The sequence below is a fragment of the Phyllostomus discolor genome, chromosome 6 (assembly GCF_004126475.2).
Source record: "Phyllostomus discolor isolate MPI-MPIP mPhyDis1 chromosome 6, mPhyDis1.pri.v3, whole genome shotgun sequence".
NCBI classification, from domain to species: Eukaryota; Metazoa; Chordata; class Mammalia; order Chiroptera; family Phyllostomidae; genus Phyllostomus; species Phyllostomus discolor.
Window position 1 is genome coordinate 76,224,786 of NC_040908.2, and position 17,482 is coordinate 76,242,267.

The window sequence follows — 17,482 nt, forward strand, 5'->3', positions numbered from 1 at the left end:
CCCTGCTATCTCTTTTATAGTGTATTACTAATGTATTGTCCTTCACCTCACCTGTGTCCCATTAGCACACTACTCAAGGTTTTATACTCCCTATTCTTGTTACCTAGATCTCATAGATTCTGTCATATGATTGTTGCTCTAATATTATTGTAAATAATTCTTGTTCTATGCAATTGTATATACTTCACAACACCCCTCCCAGATCTTAGCCCACTTCAAAATTTCCTGAACTCTACTACTGTAGTGGTTAACTCTATTCTCTCACACACTACACCTACTTACTATTCTTTACTTTCACCTTACCTCAGAATCTGACCTCCCACAACCTCACTGCTTTATAGATCCAACTCACAATCCTTCCTTTCCCAACAAGAGTCTTTTTTTTCTTTCCATCCTTTCTAAAAATCAGCTAGCTGGGTGGAAAATCATGTTTGATACTATTCATAGTCAAAAGATCTCCTATCTCGGGTCTAAGATGGCGGCTTTACTATAGGCAGCAGTTTTCTCGGCTTCTGTGAAGAGGAGAGAAACTCGCGGATCGGTGGAGAAACAGAGCAAGTGGACTAGGTTACCGAATCACTTTTGAAAGCAGGACATAAAAAATTATTGCACTCACTGGAAAACCAGACGGTAAAGAAGTTTGCTACAGGACGGAGGTGGCCTAGGGATCAGCGCAGGGTCTAGGGGTGTGTAGACCCAGGTCCGCCCGGGGTGCTCCGGGGTCTGCCCCAGGGCGCCCGGGAGAGAGAAGTCACTGCTCCCTCCCCGGAATACTGGGGGTGAGCAACTCCAGGGGAGAATGTTGCTAAAAGGAACAGATTGGACAGTGGACTGGGAAAAAAGAGCCCAGGGACGGTGAACACCCGCCCAGAGGCCTGAGAGGAGTGAGGGACACTAACCGATAGGACCCGGGCAGCCTGAAAGGGCGCCTGTAACCCTAGCCCCGTGGGAGTGCAGATTGGTGGAGAACACAGAGCCGGGCTGCACCCCGGGCCACGCTCCGGGCCGTGCTCCGCTCCGCTCGAGCCTCATAGGGAGGCCTGAATCTCGCGCTGGGATCCCGGGAGGGACGTGGCACTTGGTGCGTTTCTACAGTGGTGGCTCAGAGATTTCCAGCCAGCCCGACCCAGGGAGCAGGGAAAGGCGCCCACACCCGGTCGATTCGGCGGGGAACAGAGCTGGAAACGGCTTGGCGCGCCCCCGACAGGATGACTGACTCTCGCGCTTTGATGTCGGAAGGGACTCGGCCAGGCGCTTAGGGCGATCCTAGACCCCAATCTCAAAGTTTGGGGGAGGGGAGCGCCCTTTTATGATCCCCAGAGAGGGTGCAGTGAATCCAAAAACGTTGCGGGTGCCTCCTGGGATCATAGAGCTGGAAACCTGCAGGACCTCGGAGTCCGGAAGAACGTGGGAGTGAGATCCAGAGAGCAGGTGTGTACGGCAGCACCCAGGCTTCCTGACAAACCAGCTGAGGTCTGGCTGGGAGACAGAGAAGGACTTCAAAAGTCCCTCAGCCAGTTGAAGCCAGCAAGATCAGAAAAACTGGTCTGGCCAGTTAGAAACCAACAAGAGGTCTTTTGTTTTTGTTTTTGTTTGTTTCTTTGTCGGTGTTTTTTTTTTTTATTTTTTATTTTGGCTTTGTTAGGTTTCTCAGGCTGTTGTTGGTGGATTGATTTTTATCTTGTGTTTTACGTGCCATTTTATTTTTCAATTTCTATTATTTTTATCTCGCAATCCCTTATGTTTCCCTTCCATTCATCCTAATATTATTCTTTCCACTCCAAATTTATCTCTCCTGCACTACATCTTCTGCTTTTCTTTTCTTTTTTTTTAATCTGGCAAGTTACTGTAAACTTGTATTATCCTTTTCTCACTCTTCCAACATTTTTTATTTTAGTAATATTTTGGTATTCTTTTTCTTTCTGTATAATCTTCTTTGCTTGGCTGGTTATACTGTCATTTGATAGGCTCCCCCTGGTATCTCGGTCACATGGTGTTGAGAAGTTACTATCCTTCATCTGTGTTCCTTTAATATACCTCTCAAGGTTCTATACTCTTTATTCTTGTTATCTAGACCTCATCGATTCTGCCACAAGACTGTCACTTTACTATTAATACTAGTAAGACCTAGTCTATACAATTGTAATTGCTTCTCAATACCCCTACCTGATCTCAGCCCACTTTGCAATTTTCTGAACTATACTATTGTGGGGGTTGTCTCTATTCTTTTACTCACGACTCATATATACGAATCTTTAGTCCAATCCTACCTTAGAATCCGACCTCCCACAGCCTCTCAGCTTTCTAGATCCAACTAACAATCCTCTCGTCCCCAATAAGAGTCTTACCTTCTTTCCATCCTTTCTAAAACGTGGATAGTGGGTTGGAGGATTACGGTTAACACTATAAGGAGCAAAGGATAACCCATCTCTTCTCTACTGGCTGCTAAGTAATATCATAGTATACTGTCTTGCTGTTTTTAAACCATTTTTGCCTTACTCCTCCAACTGATCACAGAAAAGTATAGGGGGAAGCTGTGAGCACCAGGATACGTGAAGGAGATTACACCACTGAATCTCACAAATATTCTACCACAGAAGATCACACCATAATTAAAGAGAATTAGAACAGATCAAATTAACAAACAAGAAGAAACCCACGAACAATGAGAAAACAAAGTAACAACCCCCAATTGAAGGGAAAGGAGGAAGCCTCAGGAAAAATGCTAAATGAAATAGAGGCAACTCAACTATCAGATAATGAGTTCAAAACAATGATTACCAGGAAGTTCAACGAACTCACAATGAGCTTTCAGAAATTAGAGGGAAACTACATCAATCTCACTGCAAACTATATAAACATGAAAAAGGAAATAGAACTCTCAACAAAGGTCAAGAGGAAATGAAGAATACAATTTCTGAACTGAAGAACACAGTAGAAGGAATGAAAAGCAGGATCGATGAAGCAGAAGATCGGATTAGCGAGCTGGAGGACAAAGTAGAAAACAGCATCCAGAAAGAGCAAGAAAAGGAAAAGAGGCTCAGAAGGAATGAAGAGGGATGAAGAGAAATGCAAGATAACATGAAACGTAATAATATCCGTATAATAGGGATACCAGAAGGAGAAGAGGAAGAGCAAGGGATCGAAAACCTACTTGAACAAGTGATGAAGGAGAACTTCCCTAATTTGATGAGAGAAAAGTCACACAAATCCAAGAAACACAGAGAGTCCCAATCAAGAAGAACCCAAAGAGAACCACCCCAAGGCACATCATAATTAAAATGACAAAATTTCAAGACAAAGAGAGAATCTTAAAGGCAGCTAGGGAGAAACAGGAAGTAACATATAAGGGAGCCCGAATAAGGCTAACAGCTGACTCTCAATGGAACACTTCAAGCCAGAAGAGAATGGCAAGAAATACTCCAGGTAATGAGAACCAGAGGGCTGCAACCAAGGCTACTTTATCCAGCAAGGCTCTAGATCAAGATAGAAGGCCAAATAAGAAGCTTCCCAGACAAAAGAAGTCTAAAAGAATACACCTAGACCAAACCAGCTCTGCAAGACATTCTAAAAGGGACTGCTTTAAGGAGGGGAGGGAAAAGAGAGAGAGAGAGAGAGAGAGAGGAACACACATATATAAAAGACAATGAATAAGTACCTATCAATAATAACCTTAAACGTAAATGGATTAAATGCTCCAATCAAAAGACATAGAATAGCTGATTGGATAAGAAAAAATGACCCACATATCTGCTGTCTACAAGAGACCCACCTCAGGATAAAAGACGTACACAGGCTGAAAGTGAAGGGCTGGAAACAAATCTTCCAGGCAAATGGACAGGAAAAAAAAGCCGGGGTAGCAATACTCATATCAGACAAAATAGATTTCCAAAAAAAGTCCATAAAGAGAGACCCAGAAGGTCACTTCATAATACTCAAGGGAAGAATACATCAAGAAGACATAAATATTGTAAATATATATGCACCCAACATAGGAGCGCCGAAATACATAAAGAAAATCTTAGAGGACTTCAAGAAAGAAATGGACAGCAACACAATTATAGTGGGAGATTTTAACACCCCACTATCAAAATTGGACAGATCGTCTAAACAAAATATCAACAAAGATATTGTGGCATTGAACACTACCCTTGATGAACTCGACTTTACTGATATATACAGAGCCCTCCATCCAAAAGAAGCTACATATACATTCTTCTCAAATGTACACGGGACATTCTCAAAGATAGACCACATGATAGGTCACAAAACAACCCTCAAGAATTTCAAGAAAATTGAAATCATACCAAGCATCTTCTCAGACCACAAGGGACTGAAGTTAGAAACCAATCCCAAGGAAAAAAACCAAAAACACTCAAAATCATGGAGATTAAATAGCATGCTATTAAACAATGAATGGGTCAAGAATGATATTAGGGAAGAAGTGAAAAGGTTTCTGGAAACAAATGAAAATGAACTCACAACAACGCAAAACTTATGGGACACAGCCAAGGCAGTCCTGAGAGGGAAGTTCATAGCGATACAGGCCCACCTAAAAAGGTTAGAAACATTCCAAACAAACAACCTAACCCTACGTCTACAAGAACTCGAGGAACAACAACAAAGGCAGCCCAGAGCAAGCAGAAGGAAGGAAATAACCAAGATCAGAGCAGAATTAAATGACATAGAGACAAAAAGCACAATTCTAAGGATCAATGAATCCAAGAGCTGGTTCTTTGAAAACATTAACAAAATCGACAAGCCTTTAGGCAGACTCATCAAGAACAAAAGAGAGACGACCCAAATAAACACAATCAGAAATGAAAGAGGAGAGATTACAACAGATACCACAGAAATACAAAGGATTGTAAGAAATTACTACAAAGAACTGTATGCCAAGAAATTTGAAAGCCTAGGTGAAATGGACAACTTTCTAGAAAAATATAATCTTCCAAAACTCAATGAAAAAGAAGCAGAAAGCCTGAACAGACCAATAACAACAAAAGAAATTGAAGCAGTAATCAAAAAACTCCCAACACACAAAAGCCATGGACCAGATGGTTTCACAGGAGAATTCTACAAAGCACTTAAGGAAGAGCTAACCCCTATCCTTCACAGACTATTCCACAAAATCCAAAAAGATGGAAGACTCCCAAACTCTTTTTATGAGGCCAACATCATCCTAATTCCAAAACCAGATAAAGACACAACAAAGAAAGAAAACTTCAGGCCAATATCACTGATGAACATTGACACTAAAATCCTCAACAAAACACTGGCAAACTGCATCCAACAATACATTAAAAATATCATACACCATGACCAAGTGGGATTCATTCCAGGGATGCAAGGATGATTCAGTATTCACAAGTCAGTAAATGTAATACATCACATAAACAAAAGCAAAGACAAAAACCACATGATCATATCAATTGATGCAGAAAAAGTATTTGACAAGATACAGCACTCATTCATGATAAAAACACTCAGCAAAGTGGGAATACAGGGAGCATTCCTCAACATAATAAAGGCCATATATGAGAGATCTACAGCCAACATCATACTCAATGGGAAAAAATTAAAATCTTTTCTACTAAGATCAGGAACAAGGCAAGGCTGTCCACTTTCACTACTTCTGTTCAATATAGTACTGGAAGTTTTAGCCACAGCAATCAGAGAAGAAAAAGAAATAAAAGGCATTCAAATCGGAAAGGAGGAAACAAAACTGTCACTGTTTGCAGTTGACATGATAGTATACATAGAAAATCCTATAGACTCTACCAAAAAACTGCTTGACCTAATAAATGAATTTGGGAAAACAGCGGGATACAAACTCAATATCCGGAAATCAAAGGCATTTCTGTACACCAACAATGAAACAGCAGAAACAGAGATCAAGGAAAAAATCCCATTCGAAATAGCAAAAAGAAAAATAAAATATCTAGGAATAAACCTAACCAAAGAGGTAAAAGACTTGTATTCAGAAAACTACACAACACTGAAGAAAGAAATCAAGGAAGACACAAACAAATGGAAACATATACCATGTTCATGGATTGGAGGAATTAATATCATCAAAATGTCCATACTACCCAAAGCAATTTACACATTCAATGCAATTCTTATTAAAGTACCAATGGCATATTTCACAGACATAGAACAAACACTTCAAAAATTTATATAGAATTATAAACGACCCCGAATAGCTGCTGCAATTTTGAGGAAGAAGAGTAAAGTAGGAGGGATCACAATACTCGACACTAAGGTATACTACAAGGCCACTGTAATCAAAACAGCCTGGTACTGGCATAAAAACAGGCACATAGACCAATGGAACAGAACAGAGAGCCCAGAAATAACCCCAAGTCTCTATGGTCAATTAATATTTGACAAAGGAGGCAGCAACATTAAATGGGATAAAAATAGCCTCTTCAACAAATGGTGTTGGGAGAACTGGACAGCCACATGCAAAAAAAATGAAACTTGAGCACCAACTTACACCATATACAAAAATAAATTCAAGATGGATAAAAGACTTAACTATAAAACGTGACACCATTAAAGTCCTAGAGGAGAATGTAGGTAGGAAAATCTCAGATATTTCATGCAGAAACTTTTTTACTGACGTGTCCCCTAGAGCAATGGACATAAAGGAAAGAATAAACAAATGGGACCTCATCAAAATTAAAAGCTTCTGCACAGCTAAAGAAAACAGTATCAAAATTAAAAGAGAACCAACTGTATGCGAAAATATATTTGCCAATGATACCTCAGACAAGGGTTTAATCTCCAAAATATATAAAGAACTTACAAGACTGCACTCTAAGAAGACAAGGAATCCAATTAAAAAGTGGGCGAAGGACTTGAACAGACACTTCTCCAAGGAGGACATACAGAAAATCCAAAGACACATGAAAAGTTGTTCAATATCACTAGCTATCAGAGAGATGCAAATTAAAACCACAATGAGATACCACTTCACACCAGTCAGAATGGCCATCATAAACAAAGCAACAAACAACAAGTGTTGGAGAAGTTGTGGAGAAAAGAGGACCCTAGTGCACTGTTGGTGGGACTGCAGACTGGTACAACCACTGTGGAAAGCAGTATGGAACTTCCTCAGAAAAATAAAAATGGATCTGCCTTTTGACCCAGCAATTCCACTGCTGGGACTCTATCCTAAGAATACTAAAACACCAATTCAAAGAACCTATGCATCCCAATGTTCATAGCAGCACAATTTACAATAGCTAGATGCTGGAAGCAACCAAGATGCCCATCAGTAAATAAATGGATCAAAAAACTATGGTACATTTACACAATGGAATTCTATGCAGCAGAAAGAAAGAAGGAGCTCCTACCCTTTGCAACAGCGTGGATGGAGCTGGAAAATACTATGCTTAGTGAAACAACCCAGGCAGTGAAAGACAAATACCATATGATCTCACCTTTAACAGGAACCTAAATTTCAAAACAAAGAAGCAAGCAAAATATAACCAAAGACACTGAAATAGAGGATAGGCTCACGGTGACCGGAGGGGAGAGAAGAGGGAATTTAAGGGGTCAGTGGGAAGGGCTCACAGGAACAAACTTAAAGGGCACATGGTCATAAACTAAGGGGAGGGTGGTAATGGGAGGGAAGTGGGGTGGATGGGAGGGGAGAATGGATTGGGATTAAAAAGGAGAAAACTGTGTTTGAACAATGATTAAAATATAATTAAAAAAAAAGAAAAAAAAAGGATCTCCTATCTCTTCTCTTCTGGCTGCTAATGTAAATATCATAGAATAGTCTCTTGCTGTCTTAAACCACTTTCCCTTCCCCCTGCAACTGATCACAAAAAAGAGTAGGTGGAAGCTGTGAACACCAGGATACCCACTGGAAGAGGAAACCAAACAACAAAGGGACCACTAAGAGATAACATCAAAAGAAGGTGAAGGAAGGAGTGGTAACCACACAAACCTCAATCCAGAACCTATCTGGAAATACAACTAAACAGTAGAGACACTACCCAGTACAAACAACTGAACAAGAACAAGAGACAATCCTCAAACTTATACACATGGAACAACCAGGTTCAACAAAACCTGCCCTCACCAGCACAACAAAATACAAGAGGTGGTGGACAGAGTGACCCTCAGTTAACCAGCTGGTGGGAAGGGACCACCAAAGAAAGACCCAACAACAATCAAAACCCAAAGACAAACACAGAGCCAACTTAAATGACAGTCCAAGACTAGTGAGCTCAGGAGATCAAGGAAACTGCACCACTGAAACTCACTGGTATTCTACCACAGAAGTCCACATCACAAACCCAGGGAGCCAGAACAGATCAATTTAAGAAGCTGAGACTAACAAGAAGAGTCTCACGAACAATGAGAAGATAAAGAAACAATCCCCAAATGAAAGGAAAGAAGGTAGCGTCAGAAAGAATGCTAAATGAAATAGAGGCAACTCAACTATCAGATTTTGAGTTCAAAGCAGTGGTTATCAGGAAGCTCAATGAGCTCACAATGAGCTACCAGAAACTAGAGGGAAGCTACAATGATCTCACTGCAAACTATATCAACATAAAAAAGGAAATAGAAACTATCAACAAGGGCCAAGAGGAAATGAAGAATACAATTTCTGAACTGAAGAACACACTAGAAGGAATGAAAAGCATGGCTGATGAAGCAGAAGATTGGATCAGCGAGCTATAGGACAAAGTACAAGATATAACCCAGAAGGAGCAACAAAAGGAAAAGACGCTCAAAAAGAATGAACAGGTGTTAAGAGAAATGCAAGACAACACGAAACATAATAATATCCATATAATAGGGATACCAGAAGGAGAAGAGGAAGAGCAAGGGATAGAAAACCTATTTGAAAAAGTAATGATGGAAAACCTTCCTAATTTGATGATAGAAAAAGTCAGACAAATCCAGAAAACACAGAAAGTTCCAATCAAGAGGAACCCAAAGAAGCCCACCTCAAGACACATCATAATTAAAACGGCAAAATACCAAGACAAAGAGAGAATTTTAAAAGCAGCAAGGGAGAAAGAGGAAGTAACATACAAGGGAGCCCCAATAAGGTTAGAAGCTGACTTCTAAATGGAAACACTCCTAGCCAGAAGAGAATGGCAAGAAATATTCCAAGTAATGAGAACCAGAGGTCTGCAACCAAGGCTACTTTACCCAGAAAGGCTCTCAATCAAGATAGAAGGCCAAATAAGAAGCTTCCCAGGTAAAAGAAGTCTAAAAGAAAACACCTCCACCAAACCAGCTCTGCAAGAGATGCTAAAGGGCCTGCTTTAAGGAAAAGAAGGAAGAAAGAGAGAGAGAGAGAGAGAGAGAGAGAGAGAGAGAGAGAGGGAGGGAGAGAGAGAACGAGTTAGAGGGAGGAACACAGGTAGAAAAATGGCAATGAATAAGTAGTTCTTATCAATAATAACCTTAAATGTAAATGGATTAAATGCTCCAATCAAAAGACATAGAATAGTCTAATGGATAGGAAAGCATAACCCACACATATGTTGCCTATAAGAGACCCACCTCAGGACAAAAGATCGACACAGACTAAAAGTGAAGGGCTGGAAACAAATTTTCTAAGCAAATGGACAGGGAAAAAAAGCTGGGGTAGCAATATTCATATTAGACAAAATAGACTTCAAAAAAAACAGGCCATAAAGGGGAGACCCAGAAGGTCACTTCATAATACTCAAAGGAAGAATCCACCAAGAAGACTTAAACATTGTAAATATATATGCACCTAACATAGGAGGACCCAAATACTTAAAGAAAATCTTAGAGGACTTCAAGAAAGACATTGACAGCAACACAAGTATAGTAGGAGATTTTAACACCCCACTGTCAAAAATGGACAGATCTTCCAAACAAAATATCAACAAAGATGCTGTGGCATTGAATAATGCCTGACAGGAAATGGACTTAACTGATATATATAGAGCCCTTACTCCCAAAGAAGCAATTCTTTACAAATGCACGTGGAACATTTTCAAAGATTGACCACATGATAGGCCACAAAACAAGCCTCAACAAATTCAAGAAAATTAAAATCATATCAAGCATTTTCTCTGATCACAAAGGACTGAAACTAGAAACCAACCCCAAGGGAAGAAACCCAAAGCACTCAAAATCATGGAGATTGAATAGCATGCAATTAAATAATGAATGGGTCAAGAATGAAACAAAGGAAAAAATCAAAAAGGTTCTGGAAACAAATGAAAATGAACTCACAACAACACAAAACTTATGGGACACAGTGAAGGCAGTCTTGAGAGGGAAGTTCATAGCAATTCAGGCCTACCTAAAAATGATACAAATATTTCAACAAACAGCCTAACCCTACATCTACAAGAACTCGAGAAACAACAACAAAGACAGCCCAGGGCAAGCAGAAGGAAGGAAATAACCAAGATCAGAGCAGAATTAAGTGGCATAGAGACCAAAAGCAGAATTCTAAGGATTAATGAATCCGAAAGCTGGTTCTTTGAAAAGATAAACAAAATTGACAAGTCTTTAAGCAGGTTCATCAAAAAGAGAGAGAGAGAGGATCCAAATAAACACAATCAGAAACGAAAGAGGAGAGATCACAACAGATACCACAGAAATACAAAAGATTGTAAGAAATCAGTATGAAGAACTGTATGCCAAGAAATGTGAAAACATAGGTGATACAACGAAATTTCTAGAAAAATATAATCTTCCAAAACTCAATGAAGAAGAAGCAGAAAGCCTGAACAGACCATTAAAAGCAGAAGAAATTGGAGCAGTAATCAAAACACTCCCGACACAAAAGTCTGGGTCTGGATGGTTTCACAGGAGAATTCTACAAAGCATTTAAGGAAGAGCTAACCCTTATCCTCCTCAGATTATTACAGAAAATCTAGAATGATGGAAGACTCCCAAATTCTTTTTATGAAGCCAGCACCATCCTAATCCCCAAACAAGATAAAGACACAACAAAGAAAGAAAACTTCAGGCCAATATCACTGATGAACATACACACTAAAAATCCTCAACAAAATACTGGCAAACCACATCCAACAATACATTAAAAAGATCATACACCATGACCACGTGGGATTCGCCCCAGGGATGCAAGGATGGTTCAATATTCGAAATCAGGACATGTAATACATCACATAAACAAAAGCAAGGACAAAAACCACATGATCATATCAATAGATGTGGAAAAAGCATTTGATAGGGCACAGCACCCATTTATGATTAAAACACTCAGCAAAGTGGGAATAGAGGGAGCTTTCCTCAACATAATAAAGGCCATATATGAGAGATCTACAACCCACATTATAGTCAATGGACAAAAGTGAAATTTTTTCCAAGATCGGGAACAAGGCAAGGTTGTCCACTTTCACCACTTCTATTCAATATAGTATTGGAAGGTTTTGCCACAGGGATCAGATAAGAAAAGGAAATAAAAGGCATCCAAATTGGAAAGGAGGAAACAAAACTGTCATTGCTTGCAGATGATATGATAGTGTACGTAGGAAATCCTATAGACTCTACCAAAAAACTGCTTGACGTAATAAGTGAATTTGGCAAAAAAAGCGGGATACAAAGTCAATATCCAGAAATCAAAGGCATTTTTGTATACCAACAATGAAACAACAGAAGCATAAATCAAGAAAAAAAATCCCATTCGATATAGCAAAAAGAAAAATAAAATACTTAGGAATAAATCTAACCAAGGAAGTAAAAGACGTGTATTCAGAAAACTACACAAAACTGAAGAAAGAAATTAAGGAGGACACAAACAAATGGGAACATATACCGTGTTCATGGATTGGAAGAATTAACATTATCAAAATGTTCATACCACCCAAAGCAATTTACAGATTCAATACAATACCTATTTAAGTACCAATGGCATATTTCACAGACATAGAACAAACATTTCAAAAATTTATATGGAACAATAAATGACCCCGTATAGCTGCTGCAATTTTGAGAAAGAAAAGCTAAGTAGGAGGGATCACAATACCTAATCTCAAACTGTATTACAAGGCCACTGTAATCAAAACATCCTGGTACTGACATAAAAACAGGCACATATACCAATGGAACAGAACAGAGAGTCCAGAAATAAACCCAAGTCTCTACAGCCAATTAATATCCGACAAAGGAGCCAGCAACATAAAATAGAGTAAAATGGCCAACAAATGGTGTTGGGAGAACTGGAAAGCTACCTGAAAAAAAAAATGAACCTGGAGCACCAACTTACACCATACATAAAAATAAATTCAATATGGATAAAAGACTTAAATAGAAGCTATGACACCATTGAAGTCCTAGAGGAGAACATAGGTAGAAATCTTAGATATTTCACACAGAAACTTTTTTAATGATACATCCCCCAGAGCAAGGGACATAAAGGAAAGAATAAACAAATGGAATCTCATAAAAATAAAAAGCTTCTGCACAGGTAAAGAAAGCAGTATTAAAATAAAAAGAGAGCCAACTGTACGGGAAAACGTATTTGCCAATGATACCTCAGACAAGGGTTTAATCTCCGAGATATATAAGGAGCTTACACGACTCCACTCTAAGAAGACAAGGAACCCAATTAAAAAATGGGCAAAGGACTTGAACAGACACTTCTCCAAGGAGGACATACAGAGGATCCAGAGACACATGAAAAGATGCTGAATATTGCTAGCTATCAGAGAGATGCAAATTAAAACCACAATGAGATACCACTTCACACCAGTCAGAATGGCCATCATAAACAAAGCAACAAACAACAAGTGTTGGAGAGACTGTGTAGAAAAGGGGACCCTAGTGCACTGTTGGTGCGATTGCAGACTGGTACAACCTCTATGGAAAACGGTATGGAATTTTCTCAAAAAACTAAAAGTGGATCTTCCTTTTGACCCAGCAGTTCCAAGGCTATGATTATATCCTTGGAACCCTGAGACACCAATCCAAAAGAACCTATGCACCCCAATGTCCATAGCAGCACAATTTACAATAGCCAAGTGTTGGAAGCAACCTAGATGCCCATGAGTAAATGAATGAATCAAAAAACTATGGTACATTTACACAATGGAATTCTATGCAGCAGAAAGAAGGAGCTCCTACCCTTTGCAATGGCATGGATAATACTGGAAAGCATTATGCTAAGCGAAATAAGCCAGGCAGTGAAAGACAAATACCATATGATCTCCCCTTTAACAGGAACCTAAACAACAAAAGAAAGAAACAAGCAAAATATAACCAAAGACACTGAAATAGAGAACAGTCTCATAGTGTTCATAGGGGAAAGGAGAGGGAATTTCAGGGAAATTTCAGGGAAAAGGGGGAGAGTATACAGGAAGAAGTATAAAGGGTACGTGGAGAAAAATTACGGGTGGGTGGAAATGGGAGGATGGAGGGAGGGTTGGGTAGATGGGTTGGGATGGGAGTAAAAGATAGAAAATTGTACAGCAACAACAATTAAAATAAAAAATATATAAAAAAATAAAAAAAGAAATGAAAGAGGAGAGATTACAACTGATACCACAGAACTACAAAGGACTGTAAGAAATTACTATGAAGAACTATATGGCAGAAAATTTGAAAATGTAGGTGAAATGGACAAATTTCTAGAAAAGTATAATCTTCTGAAACCGAATGAAGAAGCAGAAAGCCTGAACAAACCAAAAACAGGAAACAAAATTGAAACAGTAAACAAAAAGCTTCCAACACCCAAAAGCCCTGGACCAGATGGTTTCACAGAGAGAATTCTACAAAGCATTTAAGAAAGAGCTAACCCCCGTCCTCCACAGATTATTCCAAAAAGTTCAAAGAGATGGAAAACTCCCAAACTCTTTTTATGAAGCCAGCATCATGCTAATCTCAAAACCAGAGAAAGGCATAACAAAGAAAGAAAATTTCAGGCCAGTATAGCTGATGAACATAGATGCTAAAATCCTCAACAAAATATTGGCAAACTGCATGCAGCAACACGTTAAAAAGATCATACACCATGATGAAGTGAGATTCAACACAGGCATGGAAGAATGGTACGATAGTCTCAAATCAATAAATGTAATACATCATGTAAACAAAAGCAAAAAAATCACATGATCATATCAATATATGTGGAAAAGACCTTTGATACGGTACAGCACCCATTTGTGATAAAAACACTTAGCAATGTGGGAATAGAGGGAGCATTCCTGAACATAATAAAGGCCATATACAAGTGACCTACCACTAACATCATCTTCAATGGACAAAATTTAGACATTTCCTGCTAAGATTAGGAACAAGACAAGGATGCCCTCTTTCACCACTCCTATTCAACATAGTCTTGGAAGTCCTAGTCACGGAGATCAGAGAAGAAAAGGAAATAAAAGGCATCCAAGTTGGAAAGGAGGAGGCAAAACTGTCATTGTTTGCAGATGACATTTTTGGGAACCTCCCTGACTGGTATCAGAAGCTGAAACCCCTGCCTAGGCTAAGGCTAAGGGAACGCCCTTGGAACCGTAAGCCAGCAAGGAGACAAAAGCTTATCTCCCTGGCAGGAATGCTGCTTCTGCTGCTTTATTCATAACTGAACCCCAAAAAGCTTGGTCGGTTAGCCAAAGACGGGTAAGATTCCCCAAGGGGGGAATGACCTAAGACAGGCACGATCACTTTGGGAGGCCCCCCAGAAGGACTTTGGGGGCTGCAGCGAAAGGGGGTGATGGACCCTTGCTCCTCGGCTTTGACATAGCCTGAGTTCTCATCATCTGGGAGAAAATCTCCTTATTGCCTTAGTTCCCTTGCTCCAGCTAAGCCTGAAACAATGACAGGGTGGTGCAGCTCTGTGCTGAAAAGGGCGGATTCCCCGGGTGATCAGGCCTAAGAAAGAATATGTAAATTACTGTGAAACCTTCTTTGTTTAGAATGCTCTCAGTTGAATGAGAGGGGTCCAAGGAGGAAGTTAGTTTGTTCCTCAAAGTCTTACAGCTCTTTGACCCCGACTCAATAGACCAGCAGAGTTCCTTGTTTTCTATAGTTCCTTACTTCCCCCTGATAAGTACTGTACTTTACCTGAATTATTATGCAAAATAAGCCCAGTGAAAGCAGGTATGGACGGTAAATTGGCACGCTCCCTACTAGGGGGGGGGTGGCCATTTCTTCCCTACTTCCCCACAGAAACTAGTTTGTCTCTGTGCATGTTTTGTTTTTTCTCGCGTGTTTTTCGGCGAGCCATCCACAGCGTTCCGTGGTCACTGCTGGCCGGTGACCACCGTGCAACATGACATGATAGTGTATATAGAAAATTTTATAGACTCAACCAAAAAACTGCTCCACCTAATTAATGAACTTGGCAAAACAGCAGGATATAAAGTCCATATCCATAAATGAAAGACATTTTTGTATGCCAACAATGAAACATCAGAAACAGAAATCAGAAAAAAAATCCTATTTGATATAGCAACAAGAAAAATAAAAGGTACCTAGGAAGAAAGCTAACCAAGGAGGTAAAAGATCTGCACTCAGAAAACTACATAATGGTGAAGAAAGAAATTAAGGAAGATACAAACAAATGGAAACATATACTGTCTTTATGGATTGGAAGAATTAACATCATCAAGATGTCTATACTACCAAAGCAATTTACAAATTCAATGCAATACCTACTAAAGTACCAATGGTGTATTTCACAGACATAGAACAAACACTTCAAAAATTTATATGGAACCATAAATGACCCTATATTGCTCCTGCAATTTTGAAAAAGGAGAGCAAAGTAGGAATGATCACAATACCTGATACCAAACTATATTACAAGGCCACTGTAATTAAAACAGCCTTGTATTGGCATAAAAAGAGGCACATATACCAATGGAACAGAACAGAGAGCCCAGAAATAAACTCAAGTCTCTACAGTGAATTAATTTTCCACAAAGGGGGCAGCAACATAAAATGGAGTAAAAATAGCCTCTTCAACAAATGGTGTTGGGAGAACTGGACAGCTACCTGCAAAAAAATGAAACTCGAGCACCAGTTTACACAATACACAAAAATAAATTCAAGGTGGATAAAAGATTTAAATATAAGCCATGACACCATTGAAGTCCTAGAGGAGAACATAGGCAGGGAAATCTCTGATATTCCATGCAGCAACATCTTCACTGATATATCCCCTAGAGCAAGGAATATAAAGGAAAGAATAAACAAATGGGACCTCATCAAATTAAAAAAACTTCTGCATGACAGTATTAAAATGAAAAGAGAACCAACCGCATGGGAAAACATATTTGCCAATGATACCTCAGACAAGGTATCATTATTTCCAAAGTATATAAAAAACTCACATGACTCCACTCTAAGAAGTCAAACAATCCAATTAAAAAATGGGCAAAGGACTTGAACAGACACCTTCCCAAGGAGGACATATAGAGGGCCCAGAGACATATGAAAAGATGCTCAGTGTCACTAGCCATCATAAAGATTTAAATTAAAACCACAATGAGATACCACTTCACACAGGTGAGAATGGCCTTCATAAAGAAAGCAACAAACAACCAATGTTGGAGAAGTTGTAGAAAACAGGGAACCCGAGTGCACTGTTGGTGGGAATGCAGATTGCTCCAGCCACTGTGGAAAGCAGTATGGAGACACCTCAAAAAATTAAAAATGGATCTGCCTTTTGACCCCGTGATCACACTTCTGGGAATGTATCCAAAGGAACCTGGAACACTAATTCAAAAGGACACATGTACCCCTATGTTCAGGGCAGTGTTGCTTACAATAGCAACAGTTTGGAAGCAGCCCAAGTGCCCATCTCTAGATGAGTGGATAAAAAGGCTGTGGGCATTTACACAGTGGAATACTAATCAGTTTCATCCATCTGAAACAGAGAGAAGGTTAGGCTGTGTCCCCAACACTGGGGGAACACTGAAATTCTATTCAAAGCATCACTCAACTTGGGCAGCACATCCTCACCAGGGACTGCCAACATCTTGGCCCAGAGAACAGGTTTTTAGTGTGCTCAGGGTTCTTATGTCCAGGAATAAGATGGTTCAACTAATTATATAAGTGGTTTTCAAAGCATGGCTCAGTGACCCTTGGGGTGCTCATGACATTTTCAGGGGTTCATGGAGTCAAAAGTATTCTCATAAAATACCAAGACAATATTTGTCTTTTCAATCTCCTTTTTTCAAGAGTGTACAGTGAAGCTTCTCAGAGGAGGCAAATGTGTGATAACTGCCTTCCATCAAGCCAGATATTAAAAAGATTTGCAAACATTCAAACAATGCCACTCATCTCAATTATATTGTTTTGGGAAATAGAGTTACTTTTATTTTAGAATGCAATGTACTTATTGTTATTTTAAAACCAATAATTATTTAATTTTTTTCTGTTTTAATTTCTAAGATAGTAAATATTCATAGAAACAAGCCACATAAATAAAAATTTTTAGACTCTCCACAGTTTTTAAGATTGTAAAGGAGTCCTGACATCAGCAAGTATGGGAACTGCT

The 17,482-nt window shown here is 39.4% G+C and overlaps 1 long non-coding RNA gene across 1 annotated transcript; it reads right to left on the reverse strand.

The window, feature by feature from the left end:
- Window positions 1–5,717: 5,717 nt before the first annotated feature.
- LOC118501176 lies at window positions 5,718–15,338 on the reverse strand. The gene is made up of 3 exons (XR_004903783.1): window positions 15,286–15,338; window positions 9,531–9,534; window positions 5,718–5,777 (listed from the first exon to the last, which is right to left on the reverse strand). It is a non-coding gene; the product is annotated as an uncharacterized LOC118501176 (long non-coding RNA).
- Window positions 15,339–17,482: the final 2,144 nt, after the last annotated feature.